Genomic DNA, 25,180 nt, shown 5'->3' with positions numbered 1-25,180 from the left:
TTATGAAAGCAACTGAATTTTCCTGGGATTTCACAATTAGTTAATAAATTAACAAGGCACAGACGGGATGATTGTCATATTTTAATAAAGATATTCACAATACATACATTCATATTCACATTTAAGGTTTATTATGTGGCATTAGTAATGTTGAAGGCTTAAAAGCAATTGTCCACCACTGCAGGGCACGCTTTAAACCTGCCTCCCTTGGTTTCAAGCGCTGTCGAGGGCTGGCTTGGGTCCCACACTGGATCGACTGGTAGAGCTGGATCTGACTGATGAGTTGTTACTCTTTCGCGATCCATTCGTTCACCAGTAGTTAAGCTTTATGAATCATTCGTTTACCAGTAGTGAAGCTTTTTGTGTACCTTCATGTAAAGTAATGCATCATACTGAGTTGTTACTCTTTCGTGAACCATTCGTTCACCAGTAGTTAAGCTTCATGAATCATTCGTTTACCATTAGTGAAGCTTTTTGTGTACCTTCATGTAAAGTAATGCATCATACTGAGTTGTTACTCTTTCGCGAACCATTCGTTCACCAGTAGTTAAGCTTTATGAATCATTCGTTTACCAGTAGTGAAGCTTTTTGTGTACCTTCATGTAAAGTAATGCATCATACTGAGTTGTTACTCTTTCGCGAACCATTCGTTCACCAGTAGTTAAGCTTCATGAATCATTCGTTTACCATTAGTGAAGCTTTTTGTGTACCTTCATGTAAAGTAATGCATCATACTGAGTTGTTACTCTTTCGCGAACCATTCGTTCACCAGTAGTTAAGCTTCATGAATCATTCGTTTACCATTAGTGAAGCTTTTTGTGTACCTTCATGTAAAGTAATGCATCATACTGAGTTGTTACTCTTTCGCGAACCATTCGTTCACCAGTAGTTAAGCTTTATGAATCATTCGTTTACCAGTAGTGAAGCTTTTTGTGTACCTTCATGTAAAGTAATGCATCATACTGAGTTGTTACTCTTTCGCGAACCATTCGTTCACCAGTAGTTAAGCTTTATGAATCATTTGTTTACCAGTAGTGAAGCTTTTTGTGTACCTTCATGTAAAGTAATGCATCATACTGAGTTGTTACTCTTTCGCGAACCATTCGTTCACCAGTAGTTAAGCTTTATGAATCATTCGTTTACCAGTAGTGAAGCTTTTTGTGTACCTTCATGTAAAGTAATGCATCATACTGAGTTGTTACTCTTTCGCGAACCATTTGTTCACCAGTAGTTAAGCTTTTTGAACCATTCGTTTACCAGTAGCGAAGCACTTTCGGGTTAGTTATAAAACCCCAAACCACTGATGACAATGAGGGATCTACAGCCACTTTAGTTAAAAATGTATACAACATAGGGAAATATATATACATATACTGCGCTCATGACACATAATAACATATAACATAATAACAGGATAATATAGAAAATATTAACAATTTAAAACACAAACAGAAACAAAAAAAGGCATTTTAAAATGTAACAAAAAAAGGCACTCTAAAAACAAAACAAAAACCAGCTCTCTTCATCTGACACGGCTGTAGCGATCCATCGCCTCTTCTGGGGTGAGGACTGAAACAAAGAAAATTATAAACATGTATTAACAGTAGTATTTTGTCAGGATGATGGTAGTGCAGTTGGTTAGGGGTTTACTAGTATTAATACTATTCTTGTATTAGGGTTATATAGTGGCAAGTTAGTTCTAAATTACATTCTAGAGTAATGAATGTACAGAGGTATAATAATAATAATTATTAAATTGTAATTTCCAGTAGTATCAAGAGTACTGTGAGTGTACTGTCTATTCAAGTAGTATTATCTGTACTCTTTAACAGTAGGTTATTATAAATCAAATGAGCACAACTAGAGAGTAAAGTGGGAGTACTGTATAGTTTAGACATGTGGTAGAATAAGTGGATTATATTGTTTAGTGTTATTTGAAAGCCATGTTCCTGCTGTAGCTTCATCCATTATGCTGCTTTGAACAGTCAGACGTGTTCAGACGTGGCTTTGATATTATAAGCAGACTTGGGACCAGCTGACCACCTAGCTCGTTAAATAAATGGGTAAGAATTGATCAATTAATCCAGCACCATGAATATAACCATAACCAAAAACTTTTTTATTTTCTACTTAGTAGACTAACTTAAAGTGGCTTAACTGACCTCAATCTAATTTATGTCATTGCTGTTCTAAGTTCCTTCCCATTCCCAAAGCACTTTCCGGTTACGATATCATGTAAAGGTAGATACTTGGTTACTGCAATGTTCAAGTACAAATGGAGTAAATATTACTAGCATCCTCTTGTCTTGGATCCCCTCTAGACACTAGCCTTCAACCAGTTAAGGTGAGCACCCTTATTTTAACATCATAAAACCAGGAAGTAGAAAAGAGGTTTAAAAGTAACACTATTATAGTGTTTTCATAGTGACGTTCATCAGTTATTAATCATTATACTGTGTACAACTACATTTCACAGTCACATGAATCTGAGTATATCTGTTAAGTATGCTTAACATTTAAAATAAGAAATTAATTACCTGCTTCCTCTGCTGCAGTTTGGCTACTGCGCTGTTCGGATTGTTCCCGCTGACTCGATGGCGCTGTAACATTTTGGAGCACAGAAAGAATGGTTGGTGTAAGGGGCTCAAAACCTTATGAAGAATATTGATGAATGCATACAGAGTGACGTTTTTGTTCATTTGAAAATTGTATGGATACCTTAAAAATATATATATACAGTTAGTTAAGAAATAAGGGTTTTATTCACTTTGGGCAATGACATTATCCATTGTCTTTAATGTTATAATATGTAATAATAATATGTATGATCATATGTCATTTTGATTTATGACAAATCATCAATTCATTTGTCATGGTTCCACATGCAGTCCATTGTGTAGAAGACATGTTTGAGAGATTCAGTTGTTAACATTACATACTGTAACTATGGACTAAAATGAAAAGAAAAAAAACAGGGAGAAAGGTATTACCGTAATAGCACTATAACAGTGTAATGTAGCAGTCTTCGGGTTTTTTAGTAGTTAAAAACAACTCCAAAAACTATTCAAAGACGTGGTAACTGACTCGCCTAATTTAACATTAGATAAGTGGTTGAACCGTCGGTCTTTTGACCTAGTTAAGAGTTAAACTTTTGTGTTTGACAGATAATTAAAATTTGCTTGCAACGTCGGCTATCTAGCCAGCTAGCAATCCATTGGTTAGTGACAAGGTTAGCTAGCAAGGCCAAAAAATACGTGATAGAACAGACGTGGTACGATGTCAAATTAGCTCATTTTAGGAAGCTAAGCAATGTGACCGAATCATTACACTCTCAATTAATAATGAAATAACTTTAAAGCATGTACTTACATTCTAACATGGCTGTCTCTACATGTGGAAGCTCTTCCGTGGGCTGCCTTTTTCTCTTACTCTTTCGCTGAGTCTCCATTGTCAAGTCCTTCTGCACGACCTCCTTGCCCGTCGACGGAAGAGAGTGGGCGTGTCCGACGCATGGGGTAAAACGATCTGCGTATAACGTGCCCCTACCCACTGTACACGTCCGTCGACGACAAGGGACGCTCCCGAATTGCATTGTGGGTCCGCATGTGCAAGACAGGAAGACGGTTTGATGCGAAGTTATCATGACCCTGCACGCTAAAGTACTCAGTCTTATTGAGGGAAGACAGACTTTTAAAAAGAAATTAAAATTGATAAAATGGCTCCAAAAGAAGAAGTTACTTAAAGCCAAAATAAAATGCAAACTCTGCAAAAAGAGCATGAAAATGAAGGAAAACGCAAACGTTGACGGACTGCAGTGGTAAGTATTCTTTTTTTGGTACGGTTTTTATCGATGACTTCCTTTGTTTAGTGATATGTCATGTTATAAATTCAAGTTCAGTAACATTAATATTTATCATGAAGAAATGTGTTTTCTTCTGTAGGCAGTGCCGACGTAATAAACATAGAGGGAAAAGGAAAACGACGAGGAAGTCAGTGAGGTGCGGGTCACTTTTTGAGAGGAGCAAATTGTCCCTATTCAGCTGGATGAAATACATTTATAGGTAAGGTATGCAGTAGGGCTGTACGGTATGGACTACAATTTATATCACGGTATGATTTGAGGCATATACGGTAATGCCGTATTATATCACGGTATGTTCATTTTATCTTCTAATTTCTATATAAATGTTTCTGAAGGGGTATCATCAGCCAATCAGCGTTCACTCCCTGAGGGACGTAACATAACAGCCAATCAGCGTTCACTCCCTGCAGTCCAGACTAGAGTGAATCGCAGCACTCCCGGAGCTCTATAATATAATTAAGCAATAGATCACGACAGGCTGTGGTATACGGTCATTATACCACAGTTATTGAGTAATTGTAATTGTTGTAATTGAATGTTATTATTGTGTCATGCACACAGTTATGACTTATGCCTTCTTAGGCTTTAAAAACACTTTGAAACTCATCAAATTCACATCGTTTTGGCCAGAGGACCAGCATAATTTCTTAACCGTGCAAACAAAATAATCTTTGACTTTGACATGTTCTAGAATTTTTTATTAATTGTCGGTCCTAATGTTTATTTTTCTGTCTTCTACTACTTTATCACAGTATGGAAGGGGGAGATTTGGAGCTACCTGGAGGAGGAGAAAATGGGTCTTCTTCCTTGGCAGATTGCTGCATGACATTGGCCACGAACACCAATAACATTTCATTGAGTTTTGTTGAAACTTCTTTTCTTTGTTAGATTTTTTCAGTGTTCTTCAGAAATGCCTTGTTAAAAGTGCAGCCTTTATTTTTGTTCCATTTTAAAATGCCTTTTTTTGTTTCTGTTTGTGTTTTAAATTGTTAATATTTTCTATATTATCCTGTTATTATGTTATATGTTATTATGTGTCATGAGCGCAGTATATATATATATATTTCCCTATGTTGTATACATTTTTAACTAAAGTGGCTGTAGATCCCTCATTGTCATCAACAGTGGTTTGGGGTTTTATAACTAACCCGATAGTGCTTCGCTACTGGTAAACGAATGATTCAAAAAGCTTAACTACTGGTGAACGAATGGTTCGCGAAAGAGTAACAACTCAGTATGATGCATTACTTTACATGAAGGTACACAAAAAGCTTCACTACTGGTAAACGAATGATTCAAAAAGCTTAACTACTGGTGAACGAATGGTTCGCGAAAGAGTAACAACTCAGTATGATGCATTACTTTACATGAAGGTACACAAAAAGCTTCACTAATGGTAAACGAATGATTCATGAAGCTTAACTACTGGTGAACGAATGGTTCGCGAAAGAGTAACAACTCAGTATGATGCATTACTTTACATGAAGGTACACAAAAAGCTTCACTAATGGTAAACGAATGATTCATGAAGCTTAACTACTGGTGAACGAATGGTTCGCGAAAGAGTAACAACTCAGTATGATGCATTACTTTACATGAAGGTACACAAAAAGCTTCACTACTGGTAAACGAATGATTCATAAAGCTTAACTACTGGTGAACGAATGGTTCGCGAAAGAGTAACAACTCAGTATGATGCATTACTTTACATGAAGGTACACAAAAAGCTTCACTACTGGTAAACGAATGATTCATAAAGCTTAACTACTGGTGAACGAATGGTTCGCGAAAGAGTAACAACTCAGTATGATGCATTACTTTACATGAAGGTACACAAAAAGCTTCACTACTGGTAAACGAATGATTCATGAAGCTTAACTACTGGTGAACGAATGGTTCGCGAAAGAGTAACAACTCAGTATGATGCATTACTTTACATGAAGGTACACAAAAAGCTTCACTACTGGTAAACGAATGATTCATGAAGCTTAACTACTGGTGAACGAATGGTTCACGAAAGAGTAACAACTCATCAGTCAGATCCAGCTCTACCAGTCGATCCAGTGTGGGACCCAAGCCAGCCCTCGACAGCGCTTGAAACCAAGGGAGGCAGGTTTAAAGCGTGCCCTGCAGTGGTGGACAATTGCTTTTAAGCCTTCAACATTACTAATGCCACATAATAAACCTTAAATGTGAATATGAATGTATGTATTGTGAATATCTTTATTAAAATATGACAATCATCCCGTCTGTGCGTTGTTAATTTATTAACTAATTGTGAAATCCCAGGAAAATTCAGTTGCTTTCATAATCAATTGGTCAGTTTAGCTATTTCACAGAATGATTCATTAATACAGTATCCCCTAGTCTGTTTACCAGTAACTCCTCAGTAGTTACTGAGTAACTGTCACTTTAGGGCCCCTGGTTGTTCATCATTCGTTACTCAGTAACGAATACAGTAGTCCCCTGGTCTGTTTACCAGTAACTCCTCAGTAGTTACTGAGTAACTGTCACTTCGTCGTTCATCATTCGTTACTCATTCGTTACTCATTCGTTCCTCAGTAGTCCCCTGGTCTGTTTACCAGTAACTCCTCAGTAGTTACCGAGTAACTGTCACTTCGTCGTTCATCATTCGTTACTCATTCGTTCCTCATTCGTTACTCATTCGTTCCTCAGTAACTACCTACGTTTCTGTGTACCTTATTGTAAAGTGTTACCTATATTTTCACTAAGGGTCTAAGATGAAATGATGCAAATGAAATAATTCAATGAATTGCTATCTATTGTTATTGTGGCTATTTTTTCAACACATTTTTACACTAATTTATGTATTATCGCATAATCAAAAATCAGCGGCTGGGTGAATGGTCTAGCACTTGCCCTGTGATACGCGCAACCCGAGTTCGCGACCAGACTAATACGTATTCTTGGCGTTGGCTTCATTTTGTAATTCCCTTTATTAATTTTATTAATTCCCTAATTAAGAATATTCAAAGAAATGGAAAATAAATGGCATGAAAAGTTATTTGATTTCTCTAGTAATCCTTCCTATATTACTATTACATGCGTGGGGTTAGAACCCCGGACGACCGGGTGCAAGTCTGACACGTTAACTCGAGACTATCTCCCTGCTTTTAAATCCATGGTCAATATTAAATTAAAATATGTTACGCTTAATACTACTTATGCATTCAACAGATCGCCGATTTTTGTGCCAGGCAGCCTCCCTGTTTCTATTAATGGTTACGGTGTTCCCTTTTTGAGTTATTATATGCGTGTACTCCTCATAGACCTCCACAAGCAGCTTCTGTTCGCTGCTGGAAAAGATCCCGCTCGGTCCTTTTCGGACATTTGATCCATGATTCGACATTCACGGTTATGGGCTGGTTACATATCTCGTGAACGCGTGTAATCCAGGATAACATGAGCCTGGTTTGAACTAATCTGAGCAAGGCGCGGCTGAACTGCGTTGATGGAACGGCTTAAGCCTCAAGTGGAAGTTGGCGCTAGTTCTAACCAGGCTCAATCAACTAATCGCCGCTTTCGTTAGCGACTTTAATGGAATACCCCCCTGGTCTGGACCGATTAATTGATCAGGTAGGGCGCCCTTGCATTTGGTTACACCGTGGCGTTTTATGTAAGGGTGTGTTATGACAGTTGACGAGAGGAGAGGGCATAGGTGGTGTCAAACGGTCAGCTCTTCTCCCCCTCATGAGGAGTTAATATCCCTCATCAGCTGCTGCTACACTCGTGTCTGGGGAGGGGAGGTGGCACTGTGGTGGTGGAGCGCTGGAAGTAGTAACGGAAAAAAGATAATGGAGCCATGGTGCATCATGCATGCTGTGTATGTGTGAGTGTCTGTGTGTGATGGTTTGTCTCTCTCTTTCGCTCTCGCTCTCTATCTCTCTCTCTCTCTCACCTATTCTCATGCAGAACCACGTGCACCTCTTTAAAGTTCTCTTCCGATTTCAGCTTGGGGAGAATGGAGGTCCTAAAACTCTATTCCCCCCCTAGCAGCCATCTTCCCCTGACAGATGGTAATGACAGCTATGTGATCCACATACCCATACACATACACGCACACCCATCCACACACACAGACACTCACACACACACACACACATGGCCCACATCGGCTCTTACAAACCCCCCAACAACCTGCTACAGCAACATGCACGACAAAGCACACGTGCACATGAGGGCGCGCACGTGAGGCGGGGCCGGGATGAGAGACATTCAGGAAATCATTGATGGTTATGGCATTCTAAGGTGGCAGGCATTACCCCTCATGACCAGCGGACCTGCAGGGATTTATAATAGGATGCTGATCGTTATGCAGCAGAACCGATAAGGATGTTGAGATTTAGGAAATAAAATTTGCATAGGGACGGTGTAGCAAGGGAAGAGGGACAAAAAGAACTGAACAAAAAGTTTAAATTTGACCCTAATGAGTAAGGCTCAACTTTCATTTACACTTTGCCGGCAGAGTTAGGCGTAGAACTCCTCTCCTCCTGCTCTCGCTTTTGTGTTCTTTCTCTGTCTCTCTTTCTGTCTCTTTCTCGCACTCTCTCTCCCTCTCTCTTCTTTGGCTTTGTGTCTATTATATTTTTTCCGCTCTTTTCCAATGCACGCGGTTGTACGAAATGGATATTATGCAGCACCGTTTGTTTTTTACGCTTTTTACACTAAACAAATACACTTGTGTGTTTGTGTGTGCACTTCAGGGGGACATGGTGGGTTGGGGCGCTATAAGATGAAACGTCATCTGAAGAAATGTGAGAATGCCGCATGCTGATTGCAAGCTGCGCCTGATCCCAACAGGGGGGACCGGGGGGAGGTTCCCTGTTTCCTTCGTTAACTCCAATCCTGCAGGGTTCACGATAGGTCAAACGGTGGTGAGTGTGGAGTCTGGAAACATCAGGGGGAGCAGTTTGAATGTTTAAATTGTAAATAGCCAATTTTTCGACATATACAGTGCTGCATACTTCAAACACTAATGATGAATGCAAGCAGTTGCTAAGTTCCCCCCAGAGCCTCATCCTGCAGGGGAGAAACCGTACTCTTCCACACACACTCTCTCTCTTTTTCTCGAAAAGGTCCATGCAGAGTCCTCTCGCGAAAGTGTGCCCTCGCGGGAGTGAGCCTCACCAGGTGGTGAATCCATAGGAATCGGCGGAAAACTGTGTTGGTCGCGTGGCAGCAGAATTAGCAGCAGGAGAGTTCCAGAGTAGCTGCCTCGCAAACGCTGTTGAATAAATAGGTAGAGCTTTGGCGGCGGCGTCTGAATGACGTTTCAGCTTCAGCTTCTACTTGTCCATCTCTTTTCTTTTTTATTTGTTTTGAATAATAGGTCAGACACAGAATGTAGTACAGAGGTGAATACTTTGTAGCTCCCAGTGCCTCACAGTGCTACTGACATATCTCGCCGACAGTTTGAATAAAGTGACAAACTTGCGGGTGTGGAACTTGACCTGTGGGAATGATTTATAATTATATATAATTATTTTGTCATTTAGCAAGCATGAGTTTTTGAAACATGCTATTAATGAGCAGGGGGGGATTAGGTAATTATCACGCTCAATGACGCTTACAGGAAGCCTGTGGATATTGGGGCCATTTAGTCAGTTAGAAGACACTATTAGCCACAGTGTATTTCAGATATATGCTTACAAGTAGGACTAGGTTAAAGACATTGGTTTTCGAACACAGAAGCTTTCATGTGGGAGTCAAACACACCAAACACCAGGGATCAACCTAGCCATTGTATATTACACTTGGAGGATAGGGATTTAATCCTTAGGGATTGGAAACTTTATGCTCGATAGCCGCTTATATCCCTGTTTTCTCTCCGAAATGACACAATAGCAAATCAATGCTTTTGGTGCCATTTCTTCTTGACACATCTTGTTCTTCTGTTTAGTTTTGATCTATGGCCGCCCTTAAACAGATTGACTTCCTTCCACCCTGTCATCATTCAGTGCCCTTCTCTTTCTTCTCAACTGTCAATTTCTTCCTCTCTTAGCGGTCCCTTGTTCGCCATCTCTCATAGGCTATAGCCCTCCTCCGATGCCTTGCGTACCCACCTGCTCAGCACATCTGTAATCTCTCTCTCTCCTGCTCTCTTCTCATCTGCAGTTCTATCAGTTCTGCAGTTCCACTGCAGTTCTATCAATCACAGACATACGCACATATACAGTTGTGCGCACAATACACACACACACACACACACAGAGAGTTTATTGCAACAGGACAGAAAACCAAGATCTGTTGTGATAGACACAAACTAATGCATGCCTGTTCACACACACATGTGCAAATGTGTGCACATACTCACACATACAAACGTGCACATATTTGTAAACATAAATGCAGCACACCATCAAATGCATAAAGCTGAGCAAAGCTCACTGGGGGTATTAATTATTTTCAAATGTGTTCCAGTTTTATTTAATTGTTTAAACACATTAATTGGAACATCAGACACAATGTGCACAATTAGCAATCTGCAATTTGCTATAGAAGGGTCACAGAAGAAAGACATGACACTACAGTTTTTCACAATTGTTTAAACTAGTGCTGGGCCGTTAACGGCGTTAACGTGCTGCGTTAACGCGAGACTCTTATCGCGCGATAAGAAAATTATCGCCGTTAATCTATTCTCAAAGTTGGGTCTGGGACCCAGTGGCGGACCGTGCATTTCACACCTATTCCTTCACTGGTGTCCTACATAAACTAATCCACCTCTTAATGCCATCATTATTAGGTCGACTGACTCGATTTCCTTCTCATACACTTACGTGTTTAATTTGCGTGTGTTTAGACAGATGGGCGCGCACACACACGCGCACCAAGCATCACCCGCATTCATTCATTCTATTAAACACTCACTCGCGGTAAAACTATGTTTTCTCACGATCAAATACTCATCAATCCTAAAGTAATGGGCTTGTACACGATGTCTGGGTCAAGAACATATGTGTTTGCTGTACGGTGTTTGCAGATGCATTGATTTAAAAGTACAACTTACCGCTGTATCAGCTGTTCTTTCCCAAATCATTTAACCAATCATTTACCCTAAAACTAGATTTTGTTTTGGAAGCCTGGAATATACTTTGCTCGAATGTATTATTGTTATTATTTTAACGCATGGCATAGCCTACTATACTTCATTCATGTTCATTCATGCAGCCCTATGGAAAAAAAATGTTTCCACAATCCACACGCTATTTCTATGCAGTTTCACACGTATGAATAATCTTTGACATCATAATATTTAACATGCAAGTGCAGTGGTGCCTGGTTGCTGCTGGGGAAAATCAGCTTTGCGCCGGGTGCAAACTAGCAACGACACATGCGTCGGTGTAGAAAGTCAATTGCGCCGGGCGCGTATGCAAATTAGCCATGTGCGCCAAACAGAAGAAGGGCCCTACCCTTCTTCTGTTTGGCGCACATGGCTAATTTGCATACGCGCACGGGACTGTCGGAATGGGAACATGTCGGACTGGCAGCATTACGGGGGCGCGATTACGGGATGGCGGAGTTACATTTCAAAATCGCGTTCATGTAAAAATAAATAAATAAGAAAAGCGGAATCAATTTGTGGCGCTCGTTGTTCAATCTGTGGCGCAGCGCCACACATTGGCCTATGTGTGGGAAACACTGACAGGCATTCCCAGCAATACAATTTGCAGTGCTCCTCGGAGGCTGTGAGCCAAGGGTACCGCTCGTAGTTGCTGACTTGAAAGTGGCGGACAAACCCGGACTTTTCTCGTTAGCAGGCCATATTGTACAGAAGAGGCGATCTAGTTTGTCACCAGAAAATGTGAACAAGCTCGTCTGTCTGAGTGACTGGTGGAAGAAGGAGAAGTAGAGGTTGGACTGATTGACTCAAGCCATGTCACAAAGTTACTGAACAGTTCTTTATGACCTCTCATGTAGGCCTACAGTTGTTCAATTAATGTCATATTATCCCAGAAATGGGGGTTGTTCAAATTGCCTGTACTGGTTAAATTGCCTACTGGTTATTTTGTGTTTATCTGAATAAACAATTACATAAACACATACATTTTACTGAACATTATTTCATATTTCATTACCAATAACTTTATCAAGCAGTTTTTGATGCATTTTCCAAACAGGAGATGGGCTTCTGGTCTAATGGACCAGCTGGCCTGAGAAACCCGTTCTCAAGGACTTACTTCTGGTCATTATTTAAGTAGCGCACACATATTTTGAATGCCTTCATCAGAATTCAAATGAGCCATTTTAATCTAGATTAATCTAGATTAACTCCAAGATTGCAGTGAGATTAATCTAGATTAAAAAAATTAATCTATGCCCAGCACTAGTTTAAACACATTAATTGGAACATCAGACACAATGTGCACAACCTGAAACTCATGTACCAACTGCAAAACCAATTCTGCTGAACTCCAAGCACATTTTCTGCTTTAGACTCAGATTCCCATTCCAAACCACACATTTTTCACAACACTACACACAATTCTCTATATGTTGCACACTCTTCCTGAATTCCCTCTCTTGGTGTTCACACAGAACACACTGCCAATCACATTTCTAAACTCAACAAAGGCTGTTGTGCAATTAGCAATCTTCAATTTGCTATAGAAGGGTCACAGAAGAAAGACATGAGACTATAGTACAGACATTGAGTAGTATCACTCTATGAGAATGTTGATAATGGTGATGATGATGAACATCATCATGATCATTATTAAGGATATTATTCATCTTATGGTGGAAATGCACTGGATATAAGTATTGACCCTTATGGGTATGTGTATGTGTATGTATTCATGTAGGTAAGTGTATGCATGTATATGCAAACACACTGTATGTATGACATTTGTTTGTTACTCTTAAAAATGTGAGAAGGGGGAGCTTGATATAAGCTGAAGCTTCTGCCCTACCCTTTGGTTACGACCAATAAAAATGCATTAATTTGATCATTCATTCAGTTGTCTTGTATTATTATTGTTTTGTAGTATTGCCTATTTTCTGTTATCTCTTTCATTTCATCATGTTTGCTGTGATTTATAGTAGACTGCACATTTTGGATACAAATACAGTATTTGTTGTAACTGTAAAGTATTGTGTGTTGTTTTCTATTTGAGTGTACCTAAAAACATTAACAGTAGGTAATATTTTACACCCAACTATATTACACCCAACCCAACTTGGGTGTAATATTTTACACCCAACTGAAGTGTAACACTCAACATGCAAAAGCATAATTCTACTGATGAAGCATTCATATAGTGTTTTCCATTCATAGTGTTTTCCATTCTGCACACCAGTGTTCAATGGGTGACTAGAAATGTCTACTCATATGATGTATGTGTTTGTCATTTGAAAAGAAAATACCATTTAGTGAAGAGTTAACACTGTTTTGAGGGCAAAGTGTGCTTTTGCAAGAGAAGTGTAGGATTTTGCATTTTGTGTGTGAGTTTTGAGATTTGTGTTTAGGGTTTTGGGAAAGTGAGGTAGTCTATCAGGAAATGTGTTTAAGCAATTGTGAAAAACTAAGAGAGGAAAAGAGTGTGTTGCTGTGCGACTGCACGTACAGTATGTGTGTTTGAGATGGGGTGGGGCGGCTTGGGGATTAATGAACTACTGACCTGGTAGGTAACAATCACAGGAACTGAAGTGGCGGACAAAAAACCCCTGCAGCAATATCGACATTGTAACACTCATACAATCCACGTTATCAATGCTGGAGGCGACGTGTCCATTAATAATCAATGCATTGTCATTGATCTGCCAGGTCAAAGCATGTTCCTGTGTGCTCTCATCCAGATGCAAGCAATTCATTGTTTTACGTGTCAAAATGAAGCTTAGCATGTGTTTAAAGCCATCCATACCTTTGACCCTGGCCTCTTTACAATAACCTTCATATAAATGCATTAATGGGAAGGTTTGAACACCGAAGGACTGATTTCTCTTGAAACTGAATAATCTGAATAATGTCATTAGAGGGAATAGTGTAGTGTCGTGTAATGGGGTTTGATTCCCAGTCCAAGGGGTCTGGTTCGGAAACCCTGTCTGCATTCTACCTGTAGACATCCTTGAGCAATACGCCCTCAAACATACCGACTCCATAATGACTTGAGTCTGGAGTCCCTGTAAGTCACTTTGAGCTTAGGACGTTTTTCTGGTTCATCAGGCAGCACTTTGGATAAAAGTGTCTGCCTAAATAGTTAATAGCACATCAACAAATTGGGTCTGCTCTTAAAGCAAGGTGTTGGGTATTAATAAAAGAAGAAACGTAAATAGAATCTGGCCATGATATAACGCCATAAACAAATCCATATTTATTTTTATCTTCAAGGTTTAACCTCAGATTTTCCCGTTTAGAGCAAACACAAAACAGCCAGACTTCAGAAGTTCTCTCATCATGAAAAGCTAGTGTGACTTAAATAAGAAAGAAGAAAATAAATAATTAAGACTCAATATTTTTCAAAGCCTTAAACTACATTTTTTTACCACAACCCCATTTCCTGGTGTGTGTTTTGTAGATTGCCAGGCATACAGCTAATGAGAGGAGCGAGAGTAAATTGTCTCCATTTGTTCCACCTCAGAGTGGTATTTGAGAATGAATCATCTTTAATTACCAGGGAAGCTGGCACAGAGCACTGTTGTTTAATAAATGAAGGTGGCGGAGCAAGTTCAACAACAATGCAAGGCTGATGTTTAAGTAACAATCAATATTTAAGCTGTGTTTGGCTCTCTCTCTCTCTCTCTCTCTCTCTCTCTCTCTCTCTCTCTCTCTCTCTCTCTCTCTCTCTCTCTCTCTCTCTCTCTCTCTCTCTCTCTCTCTCTCTCTCTCTCTCTCTCTCTCTCTCTCTCTCTCTCTCTCTCTCCTGTGTGTTCCTCGATGGCGTCTGACATGGCCACAGACATAATTTGTTTTCGAAACCATCAGTTCCACATGGCTGCACTCATCGTCAATCTTATGAGACTGCATATTTGGGAGTGTGTGTCTGTGTGTGTGTGTATGTTAGAACAGCCTTTGTTATTTTTTCCTACAGTAACATGGGTGTTTTTCCTTTGTGTGCGATTAACATATTTTGTCTATGGACACGGTTGTATAGCTGCATTGTGCGGCTCCCTGTTTATTTAAATGTGGGAGTTGAGGGCCCCAAACCAATACGGATCTTCGGCTGAACCCTGGGGGCCACAGTCCTCGCTCTCCCCAAAGAAGGTGTTGAATGCTTGGAGCGATTGGACCTCGATTTTATTCCAGTCTTTTCATTGCAGGCTTTGACAAGTTGCTTGGTGTTTTTACGGGCCAGTGGTACATTAAAATGCCTGCCTGATGGTAGCAGCTGGAAGGAGTGATGGGGTGATCAGTTTGGCTTTCCTGATCACTGCATGACTGTACAGCTCAGATAGAGGGGGTTGGGGGGAGCCAGTTATTTTGGCAGCCTGATTCACTATGCATGTGAGTTTTGTTTTGTGTTTGATGGTGAGATGATTGTACCAGGAAGAGATATTGAAAGTGAGAACTGATTTAAGGAGGGAGCGGTAAACCAAAGTTAAAATGTCCTTGCTGACCTGAAATGTTCTTTGAGTTTCCTGAGAAGGTGGAGATGTTGTTGTGCTTTTTTGTATGTTGTGTCTGTGTGTTGTGAGAAGGACAGGGAAGTGTCCATTTCTATGCCCAGGTACCTAAAAACCTGTACTTGTTCCACTAGCTGACCCTGGATGCTAACTGGCTGGAACAGAGGTGATGCCTTGTCTCGGCCCCCACAGCATAGCTCCTTTGTTTTTGTGATGTTGAGTTCCAAGGAGAGCTCAACAAAAGTTTGGGCCAGGTTGTCTACTACCTCCTGGTAGCGAGTTGGGGTGTCAGTGTTAGCCATGTGTGCATCTAAGGCAATGTCGTGAGCATATTTAAAAAGGGCCATACCTTCACTGTGATACAAGATGTTGTTGGTGTACACAGAGAAGAGGATTGGTGATAAAACGCAGCCTTGGGGGAGCCCAATATTTTAAATGAGCTTGGTTGATTTAACCCCATTAAAATACACCAGTTGTGGTCTGTCCAGCAGAAAACTTTTAGTCTACAGGATCAGTGTTGGGTGAACCTGAAGATCAGAGAGGTGAAAGGTGAAAGTTTTTCAATGCTCACAGTATTAAAAGCTGAGGAAAAGTCCATGAATAAAATCCTGGTGTTTGGATGTTTTGATTCCAAGTTTTTGGTGACAGTGTCTAGAAGTGAGAGGCTTGCATCCTCCACACCACGTCTTACCCTGTAGGCAAACTGGTGTGAGTCCAGCTTGTCTGACACCATGCTTGATAGGAGGTTACAGAAAACCCTCTCCATACATTTGCACAGCACAGATGTTAGTGCCACTGGTCTGTAGTCCTTTAGGTCCTTAGCATGTGCCTTTTGGGGGATTGGGATGATGGTGGATTCCCTCCACTGGTCAGAGACAAAGCCAGAGTCCAGGAGATGTTGAAACAGCCTGGTAAGAATGCCACTTAGCTGAGTGGAGCATTCTTTCAGCACCCTGCCTCTAAGCCTGTCAGGGCCAGAGGCCTTGTGTGAGTTGACAGTATGGAAGTCACTAGCTGCTCATCGATAAAGAGGGGTTGGAGGTTGGAGCTGGGGGTTGGGGGGGCCCAGGTGGTTGTCGTGCTGCCCCCATTGAAGTGGGTGAAGAAAACGTTCAATTTCTCTGCAAGAATGGGGTCTGAGCAAGCAGCCTCGGGTTTGGCAGGCTTGGGTGCTCTGCCCATCATAATGTTCAGGCCTTGCCATGCTTCCCTTGCATTCCCAGAACTTCTGCTCCACCTTGTTCTTATAATCAATCTTAGCCAACTTGGCTTTCCTCCTAAACTCCTTCTCCAGTTCCCTCACCCTGAGTTTATCTCCTTCCAGAAAGGCATTCTGTCTGTTAATTCAAAACAGCCCCTCAAGGATTCGGCTGCCTCCTTATTCCATACTCTGATGCATTGTGTTATGGGTTTCCCTGTTTTCAATTTGGACCTGTATCTTGGCAATAACAAAATGACATTGTGATTGGAGCGGCCGAGGGGTGGGCGTGATTTTTAAATATATGCGTCTGGGATGTTACTGTAGCATAAGTCAAGTGTATTCTGCATTCTCATGGGGATAGTGACATATTGCTCTAGATTTGGCAGATAGGTGATAATATTGCACCTTAAAGTCGCCCAGAATGAACACTGGTTGGTCTCCAGTCTGATTGACAGCTCTGTTATAGCTCTCAGCTATGTGTTCAGCAGCTAGATTAAAGTTGGGCCCTGGGACATATACTAAGATGACTGTGATCTGGGAGAATTCCCGGGGTAGATAGTGAGGTCTAAAATACACAGTGATTATTTCGTAGTGTTTGCAACACGCAGTCTCCCTCACCGTAGTGTTTGTTACCCACTTGTCGTTGACAGCCATGCAGAGCCCGCCCCCAATTGTCTTCCCTGTTCTTGTTGCGTCTCTGTCAAAGCGAATGATGTTAAAACCAGAGATGTATAGTAACAAAGTAGAAATACTTCACCCCCCTTTCCATTTACGGCCAACGAGCAATGAGTCTTCCAACAGAATCAATGTGATTTACAAAATGCGATAAAATAGCAGTCAAACACGACAGAAACTGTATTTCGCTATGATACTTGATTTGGAACATCCAACAAACACCACTAACGGGGGGGGCGTGGAGTGTGCATGCATGGAGTAGACGTGTTTTCCGTGAGCTCCAGCCAAGTGCAAATTTTATTTATATATTGAGCACAGTATAACAAATATTTTTGCGAAAAAACTATTATAGCATACTTTTAAACGTTTAAGTTGACGCTTGCATCGTATTCTGTTTGAAAATGTTGAGAAAGGACAAGGAGGCTTCGAAGTCCGCTAGCTCAAAAGCCAGACTCTCTAAAGAGCATGGCTAACAATGGTGAAGTGCCTAGCATCGAGGCAGACACTTTGAGTGTCACTAAGTTCACGGATGCCTTACAAGCTTTAAAAGCGGATATGTGGCAAAATTGACTCTAAAGTGGACTCGCTATCCAGCAATCTCCATTCCGAAATCACAGCTGTTAAAGAAGAGCTTAAAAACTCATTGTCTGGCTTGCAGACTACTGTGGATAAGCATAGAGCCACTATTCACGATCTGGAGTGCTTTGCCACAACCCACAGCGACACTGTCGCTGGCATGGAGTCCAAACTTAGCAAACTATCCGTCAAAGTGTGTGCACTGAAAACAAAATGTGACGATCTAGAGGGCAGGCAGAGAAGACACAACCTTTGCATACTGGGCGTACCTGAGGGAGAGGAAGGGTCGTCCTACTGAATTCATCGCTCAACTGCTACAGGATGTGCTGGAGTTGGAGGAGAAGCCTTTGCTGGACAGGGCGCATCGTTCTCTGTGTCCAAAGCCGAAGAAGGGAAAGCCACCGCGAGCATTTGTCCTCAGAGTACATTACTACCATGTCCATGACCAGATTCTCCGACGAGCGGCTGAGGCGTCTCCATTACTATGCAAGGGTAACAGGCTGTCTATCTTTCCTGACTTCACGGCAGAGGTTGCAAAGTGGCGTGCAGCATTTGTGTTGGTAAAGAAGATTCTGCATGAGCATCCTTCAATCAAATTCAGACTTTTCTTCCCGGCTGAACTGAAATTAACAATGCCATCAGGTGAGGTCCACAAATTCACTGATCCGGGCGCAGCTATGGACTTTGTCAACTCCGTAGTACATCCACCAGCAGATTAGGATAATATTGTGGTATGTTTTACTGTAGAAATTGGATGCTGTTATGTCTTTTTCAGGGGCTGTTTTGAGAAGGTTGCTGAATGATGCGTTGAAGTGAAACAGCAATCAGTTAGCCTATATCATCCATTTGAGTAGCCCTCATGCAAGTTCTGCAAGCATTCTTCTTTATTATTATTATTATTTTTGTTATTTCTTATGTGAATTACAAAATACTGTGCTTTTTGTAACCTTTAAGTATGATACATTTATAGCACTTGGCCCAGTGGGGCGTGTAGTGAGCTAATATAGTCTCTTAGGTAGTTTGATTATGTGTTCCTTAAGGAGTGTAGGTGCGCGTGTCACGTTCAGATTGACGCTTTGTGGACGTTTGTGGTTTGTCTCTTCGTCTACATGTATCAGTCGTTTTGTCTTTTATTTTTTACTTTGTGTATGGGCCTTCTGATGTATACAAAGGTAGCCTCTGACAATCCGTAAGGTTTCCAAAGCTAATAGATTACACATTTACTGCTTTATCTTTCTCCACTCTTGATGTAATATAATCTCACAAAGCAGTCCTAATCCTACTATCCAATTTGGTGGACACAAACTAAAATTTAATAGCTGGAATGTAAAGGGACTGAATCAACCTGTTAAGAGGAGCAAAGTTATTCACCACCTTCAAAATATGGGGACTCATATTGCCTTTTTACAAGAAACACACCTGAAAACAGATAATCACTCTTTGTTGCATAAACGATGGGTTGGTCAGATGTATCATTCCCACTACAGCTGTAAGGCAAGGGGAATTGCAATTTTCATACACAAATCTGTGCCATTCACTTCATCACATACCAAACTAGATAAGAACGGAAGATTTGTCATAGTTACAGGTAAACTCTATAATACCCCAGTGATCTTAGCCAATGTCTATGGTCCCAATTGGGACAATGAAATTTTTTTCAAGTCATTTTTGTCTTCCTTCCAAGACATGCAGTCTCACTGCCTCATTCTAGGAGATGACTTTAACTGCTGGCTTAATCCTTCTCTAGACCGCTCCTCTATGAATATGAAGCCTCAAACAAAGTCTGCTAAATTAATTAAAGACCGGGTAAACCAAATTCAGTATTTTTCTTCTTATCATATTAATTAGGCCTTAAATGTGTCCCTCAAAACATGTAAAAAATATTTTTCCCATTCATCATTTCCTTGAGGAGCTAGGCCTCAGAGAATGTTCTGTGTGCAGGTTTAAAATGGGCGGGTCTACATCGATGACCGCTTTACGTAAAGCGGTCATACTCACATGAACCCGCCCCCTGCTGCCCTCTAGGTATAAATACATTAACCGCGCACTAGCATTCTGTGGTTTCACCCGTCTATGGTTTTACCGCTCACGAGTCTGGTTTGAATTGTCAGTTTGCAGCTAGCTTGCCCGTTATGCCTCTTCAACCTCGTTGGTGCATCTTCCCTGGATGCCACAGTGGGAAACGTAACGTTAACGGTTCGTTTACTTTATTTAAGTTTCCGACCGAAGACGGTCTCTCTCCGGTGATGGGCGTGGTTTCCTGGCCTGCAGCGCACACGCCCCCACCGTCCTGAGCCAGGGATTACTGCTCATTTTTCATCAACTTTGAAGCATAATTTTATATACTTCGCGATTTTTTTAGTCCTTCAAATTTGGCAGGGTGGTTAATAATATATTTTCCTGTGGTATTATAAACTCAAAACCCATAATTATTCTTGGTTTACCCGGTCTTTAAGTATTTTCTAAAAGAGTTTGCTGTATCCGATGTCTGGCGGTTTCTGAATCCAACTAGCAGAGCTTATTCTTTCTTCTCAAATATGCACCACACTTTCACACAAATAAATTATTTCTTAATAGACAATCGACTTCTTCCTGCTGTGCACTCCTGCACCTATAACCCCATAGTTATTTCTGATCATGGCCCTGTGACATTAGAACTCAACTGGAAAGGACATACGAAGACACGCCCACCGTGGCGTTTTAACACCCGGCTATTGTCAGATGATGACTTTGGAAATGATATGTCTACTCATATTGATGTGTTTATCAAGATAAATAAAACTGAGGACACTTCTCCCTCTACCCTATGGGAAACATTTAAAGCTTACACCAGGGGTCATATATTATCATATGCAAGCCATGAGAGAGAAAAAAAAAAGGCAGATCTAACGTCTCAGATCTCACAACTTGATCAAAACTACGCTTCTTCTCCTTCCCCAGATGCATATAAACAGAGACTTGTATTACAAGCAGTAACTTGTCAAGCACGCTTGCTGAAGACCTCCTTTTTAAATGTAGATATGCTCAGTACAAGCAAGGTGATAAGTCCAGCAAGCTGCTAGCTCACCAACTGTGCCAAAAATCCTCAGCTCACCAAATTCAAAAAATGAACACAAACACAGGCACTACAACTGATCAATTGATAAATGAACAATTTAACTTCTACAGTCACTTATACACTTCTGAGAATCAAAGTGGCCCATCAGAGACTCTTTCTTCAGAAACCTTTCCCTACCAAGCTTAGATGCAGCCTCAGCATCGGCCTTGGAACAACCAATCACATTAGAGGAGATTTCTAGAGCAACCTGTGCTATGCAAAGTGGCAAATGTCCTGGCCCAGATGGCTACCCCGTAGAATTCTATAAAAAGTTTTCAGATCAGTTGACCCCTCTTTTACTTGATATGCTCAATGAGTCTTTTACTACCAACTGCTTGCCCCCTTCTCTACGGCAAACATCCATCTCCCTAATATTAAAAAAGAACAAAGACCCGCTTCTCTGCAGCTCATATAGGCCCATCTCATTGATCAATGTGGATGCTAAACTATTAGCTAAGGTGTTGGCTATGCGTTTAGAATCAATCCTTCCTTCATTAATATCTAAAGATCAAACTGGATTTATCAAGAATACACACTCCTTTTTCAACATCAGACGTTTATTTAATATTATATATGCCCCCCCTTTCCCCACTTGTTCAGAGGCTGTTGTCTCTCTGGATGCAGAGAAGGCCTTCGACCGAGTGGAGTGGGAGTCCCTTTTCTATACTCTAAGGAAGTTTGGGTTCTGTGAGAAAATAATTTCATGGGTGAGGCTTTTATATTCCCTTCCCTCAGCCTCTGTCAGAACTAATAATATAAATTCAGAATACTTTAGCCTGCAGCGAGGTGCCAGACAGGGCTGCCCATTATCTCCTTTACTCTTTGCAATAACCATTGAGCCTCTTTCTATAGCTTTACGCTCCCATCCACAAATCTTAGGAATCCTGAGAGGTGAGGCGGAACAAAAAGTATCATTATACACAGATGATCTGCTCCTCTTTGTCTCCAATCTCAGCCTGTCACTGCCACATGTACTCTCTACACTGGAGGCCGTTGGGGTAATATCTGGTTACAAAGTCAACTATGAAAAAAGTGGGCTATTCCCTCTGAATGCGGCTGTGCACAACTTTCCATCACACAAAATACCATTTAAAGTAGTTTCTAATAAATTCACATACCTAGGTATTCAAATAACAGATTCCTTTGAAAACCTCTTTAGAGCAAACTTTGACCCTCTGCTTACTAGAACCAAACAAGATCTAAAGCGCTGGTCACTACTTCCGCTATCTTTAGCTGGACGTGTTAACTCTATTAAAATGAATACCAAAATTTACCAAAATGTTCATACCACTTTCAATGTCTGCCAATCTACCTAACGAAAACATTCTTCCGTAAACTAGATAGTTTGTTAGCTGAATTTCTATGGCAGGGACAGGTTCCAAGAATTCGCAAAACTTACTTAGAAAGACCAAAGTGTCTTGGAGGTCTTGCTTTACCTAACTTCCAATACTACTATTGGGCTACTAATCTACGTGTGCGCTTCCAGCACTTTTATACTCTTCACTAAACTTGCCTACTGTGAAATACACAAAAAACATAATAGTTAAATCTACTCTCAATATCTGGAGGCAATTTAAAAATAATTTTGGAATTCCTCCTTCCTTGCTTCATGCCCCTATTTAACAGTCAAGTCAAGTCAAGTCACTTTTATTTATATAGCACATTTAAATACAACAGGAGTTGACCCAAAGCATTTTACATTGACAGAAGTCAGGGTTTGGGCAGGGCAGTTGATAAAAGGGGCCCAGGGATACACAGGTCTTGACTAAAAAAAGAAATGCATACAGGTTAAATAGAGTAAAATCATGAAAAAAAAAAAGGTAGTAAAAGAAAAGTAAGAACAAGGTTAAGGGTTGTTAAAAGCAAGAGTGAAAAGGTATGTCTTTAAATTAGACTTAAAACTGGCAAGGGTGAACAGAACCATTCATTCCCCCCATCATTGATGGGCAAGGCTTTCTCCGCATGGGTGCAAGCTGGTATCACTTCCTTCAGTGATATGAACATTGATGGAACCTTTGCCTCATTTCAGCAACTGACAGATACATTTTCCTTTAAAAAAGTATTTTTTTTCAATACTTACAGATCCGTAGCTTTGTTCAAGCTGAAATTCATAATTTCCCCTTGAAACCACAAGATAGACTACAAGACATATTTCTAGAACCAGTTGTTAGAGATAAGGGCTTAATTTCTTCGTATGGTAGAATCTTTTCTGAATACAATCTTTCCTTGTCTTCCATTAAGACACTCTGGGAACAGGATCTTGGAGAGGTGTTTGATGAGGACATTTGGGAGAGAATCCTGTATCGTGTACATTCCTCCTCTTTTTTGCCAGACATGGACTAATACAATTAAAAATTCTCCATCGCACTCACTGGAGTAAAGAGAAGCTCTCTAAGATTTTCCCCAACATTAACCCCCTCTGTGATCGATGCCAGCAGGCTCCAGCCTCCTTAATTCATATGTTTTTAACGTGTCCATCTCTCCATCATTTTTGGGCAGAAATTTTCAATACTCTCCCCAGTAACTATTCTGTTTGGAGTGCTTCCCTCTACCCTACTGGTTCCTAAATTCAAGGCGAACTTCATAGCATTTGCCACCCTATTGGCTAGGAGATTTATCTTACTGAGATGGAAATCTTCCACTCTTCCCACAGTTTACCACTGGATGAGAAAATATGGAATCCTCTCCTTGAACATCTGAAATCAGAAAATTCAGAAATTCAGTTCCCTCTGCCGATCTGTAATGTGTACATTTCTAGATGTGTGTAAGTTGGAATAACATTTAATGTACTGTACATACAGTACATAATGTACTGTACTTACAGTACATGCGCCCTCCGCAGGATTGTCATTCACAAAGGCCATTTTTGTCTATACTGTGTCTGTGTGTGTGCTTGTGTAAGTGTAATCAAGTCCAACATCTGACCCAAAGTTTAGACAAGTTTTAATGAGAATTGCTTTTTGGGTCTCACATTTGTGATCTCATGTTGTTGGTCGTGTAACATTCCATGCACTGATAAAAAAAAAAAACACCACTAACCACTCGGTGAGTTGCACATTTCTGAAAACAAACGTTTAGGGTTGTTTTAAGGACACGTCGCCAGCCATTCTGAAGCAGGCAGGGGCGATTCTAAATGAGCCAAATACCCAAGACAGGACCAATAGTCAAAATGTTCTCTATTTCATCCTAGACAAACCAGGAAGGGGGCTCAATGTTCAAAATACCGGAATGGTCCTTTAACATACCCATGTTTGTCACTTAGCCGTTTTCTTGGAATACCCCTCTGGCCTTTGAGATGTTTTAGTTTGTTTTTACATAAACACTTGTATGTGGCCTTTGACAGCTTTAAGACAGCTCTGTATGTATTCCTGTCCTTCAAACTTTTGACTGCTTTCTTTAATATAAACATAACAATACTTTTACATTTACTTTCAGTAAATTAGTACTTCCACTTAAGTGAGGTGTTTAAAGAACAATTCTACTTCTACTCAAGTCACTTTTTTGATACAGTACTTGTACTTTTACATGAGTCTGGGTCTCTAGTACTTTATAAATCTCTGGTTAAAACCATCCAGGTGAAAGTTTGTATTCTCAGTGAGCCATGTCTCGGTGAAGAAAAAGAGACTGGTTTGCCGATAATCCGGATTATATCTGATGAGTGTGGAAAGTTCCTCGGTCTTGCTCCGTAGTGAGCTGACGTTCGATAGGGTTATCGCAGGTAAGGGTAGCCGGCCGCCTCTCTGCCTCAGTCTGTTCCGTACGCCTCCTCTCGAGCCTCTTTTCCTTTGTATCCGACTTCTCTTGTGCCCCCGAAGTATTTCAAGTGGTATACTGTTTGTGTGGAGGGATCCGTCGGTTCCCCGCTGGTGTCTCAGCTCCATTAGGTAGTTGTGTGAGTAGGTTTGTCTACCCGGGGCTGCGGTGAGAGGCTGCACCCGTTGTAAGCAGAGTCAATGTTTTAGATTGGCAATCATTTGCCAAAGATAGGCCGATAAAGAGCTGTTTCGCACAACATCCCAAAGAAACAGACGTGAAAGATAACATACAGTAGAACAGTAAAAACTTCACGGTAAAACACGCAAACGCCGAGCCGTGTCAGGAGTCGCTCACACAGGGTAGCACCCCCCCCTTCTGATCAATCTGGTTGCTTTGCATGTTTGCAAATAAGTAATTTCAGGAAGAAACTTTT

The 25,180-nt window shown here is 40.8% G+C and overlaps 1 protein-coding gene and 1 long non-coding RNA gene across 2 annotated transcripts in view; one reads left to right on the top strand and one right to left on the bottom strand.

Moving 5' to 3' along the window:
- The window catches only part of cntnap2a (contactin associated protein 2a), a gene marked incomplete at its 5' end in the record, with an annotated part of 370,887 nt that overhangs the window by 119,268 nt on the left and 226,439 nt on the right, over window positions 1-25,180 (top strand). The window lies entirely within an intron of this gene.
- LOC311355853 lies at window positions 1,464-3,807 on the bottom strand. The gene is made up of 3 exons (XR_014637539.1): window positions 3,370-3,807; window positions 2,538-2,600; window positions 1,464-1,569 (listed from the first exon to the last, which is right to left on the bottom strand). It is a non-coding gene; the product is annotated as an uncharacterized lncRNA (long non-coding RNA).

This window comes from Micromesistius poutassou (assembly GCF_964030765.1).
Source record: "Micromesistius poutassou genome assembly, chromosome: 11".
Classification (NCBI taxonomy): Eukaryota; Metazoa; Chordata; class Actinopteri; order Gadiformes; family Gadidae; genus Micromesistius; species Micromesistius poutassou.
This window is presented reverse-complemented; position numbering and strand designations above follow the sequence as displayed.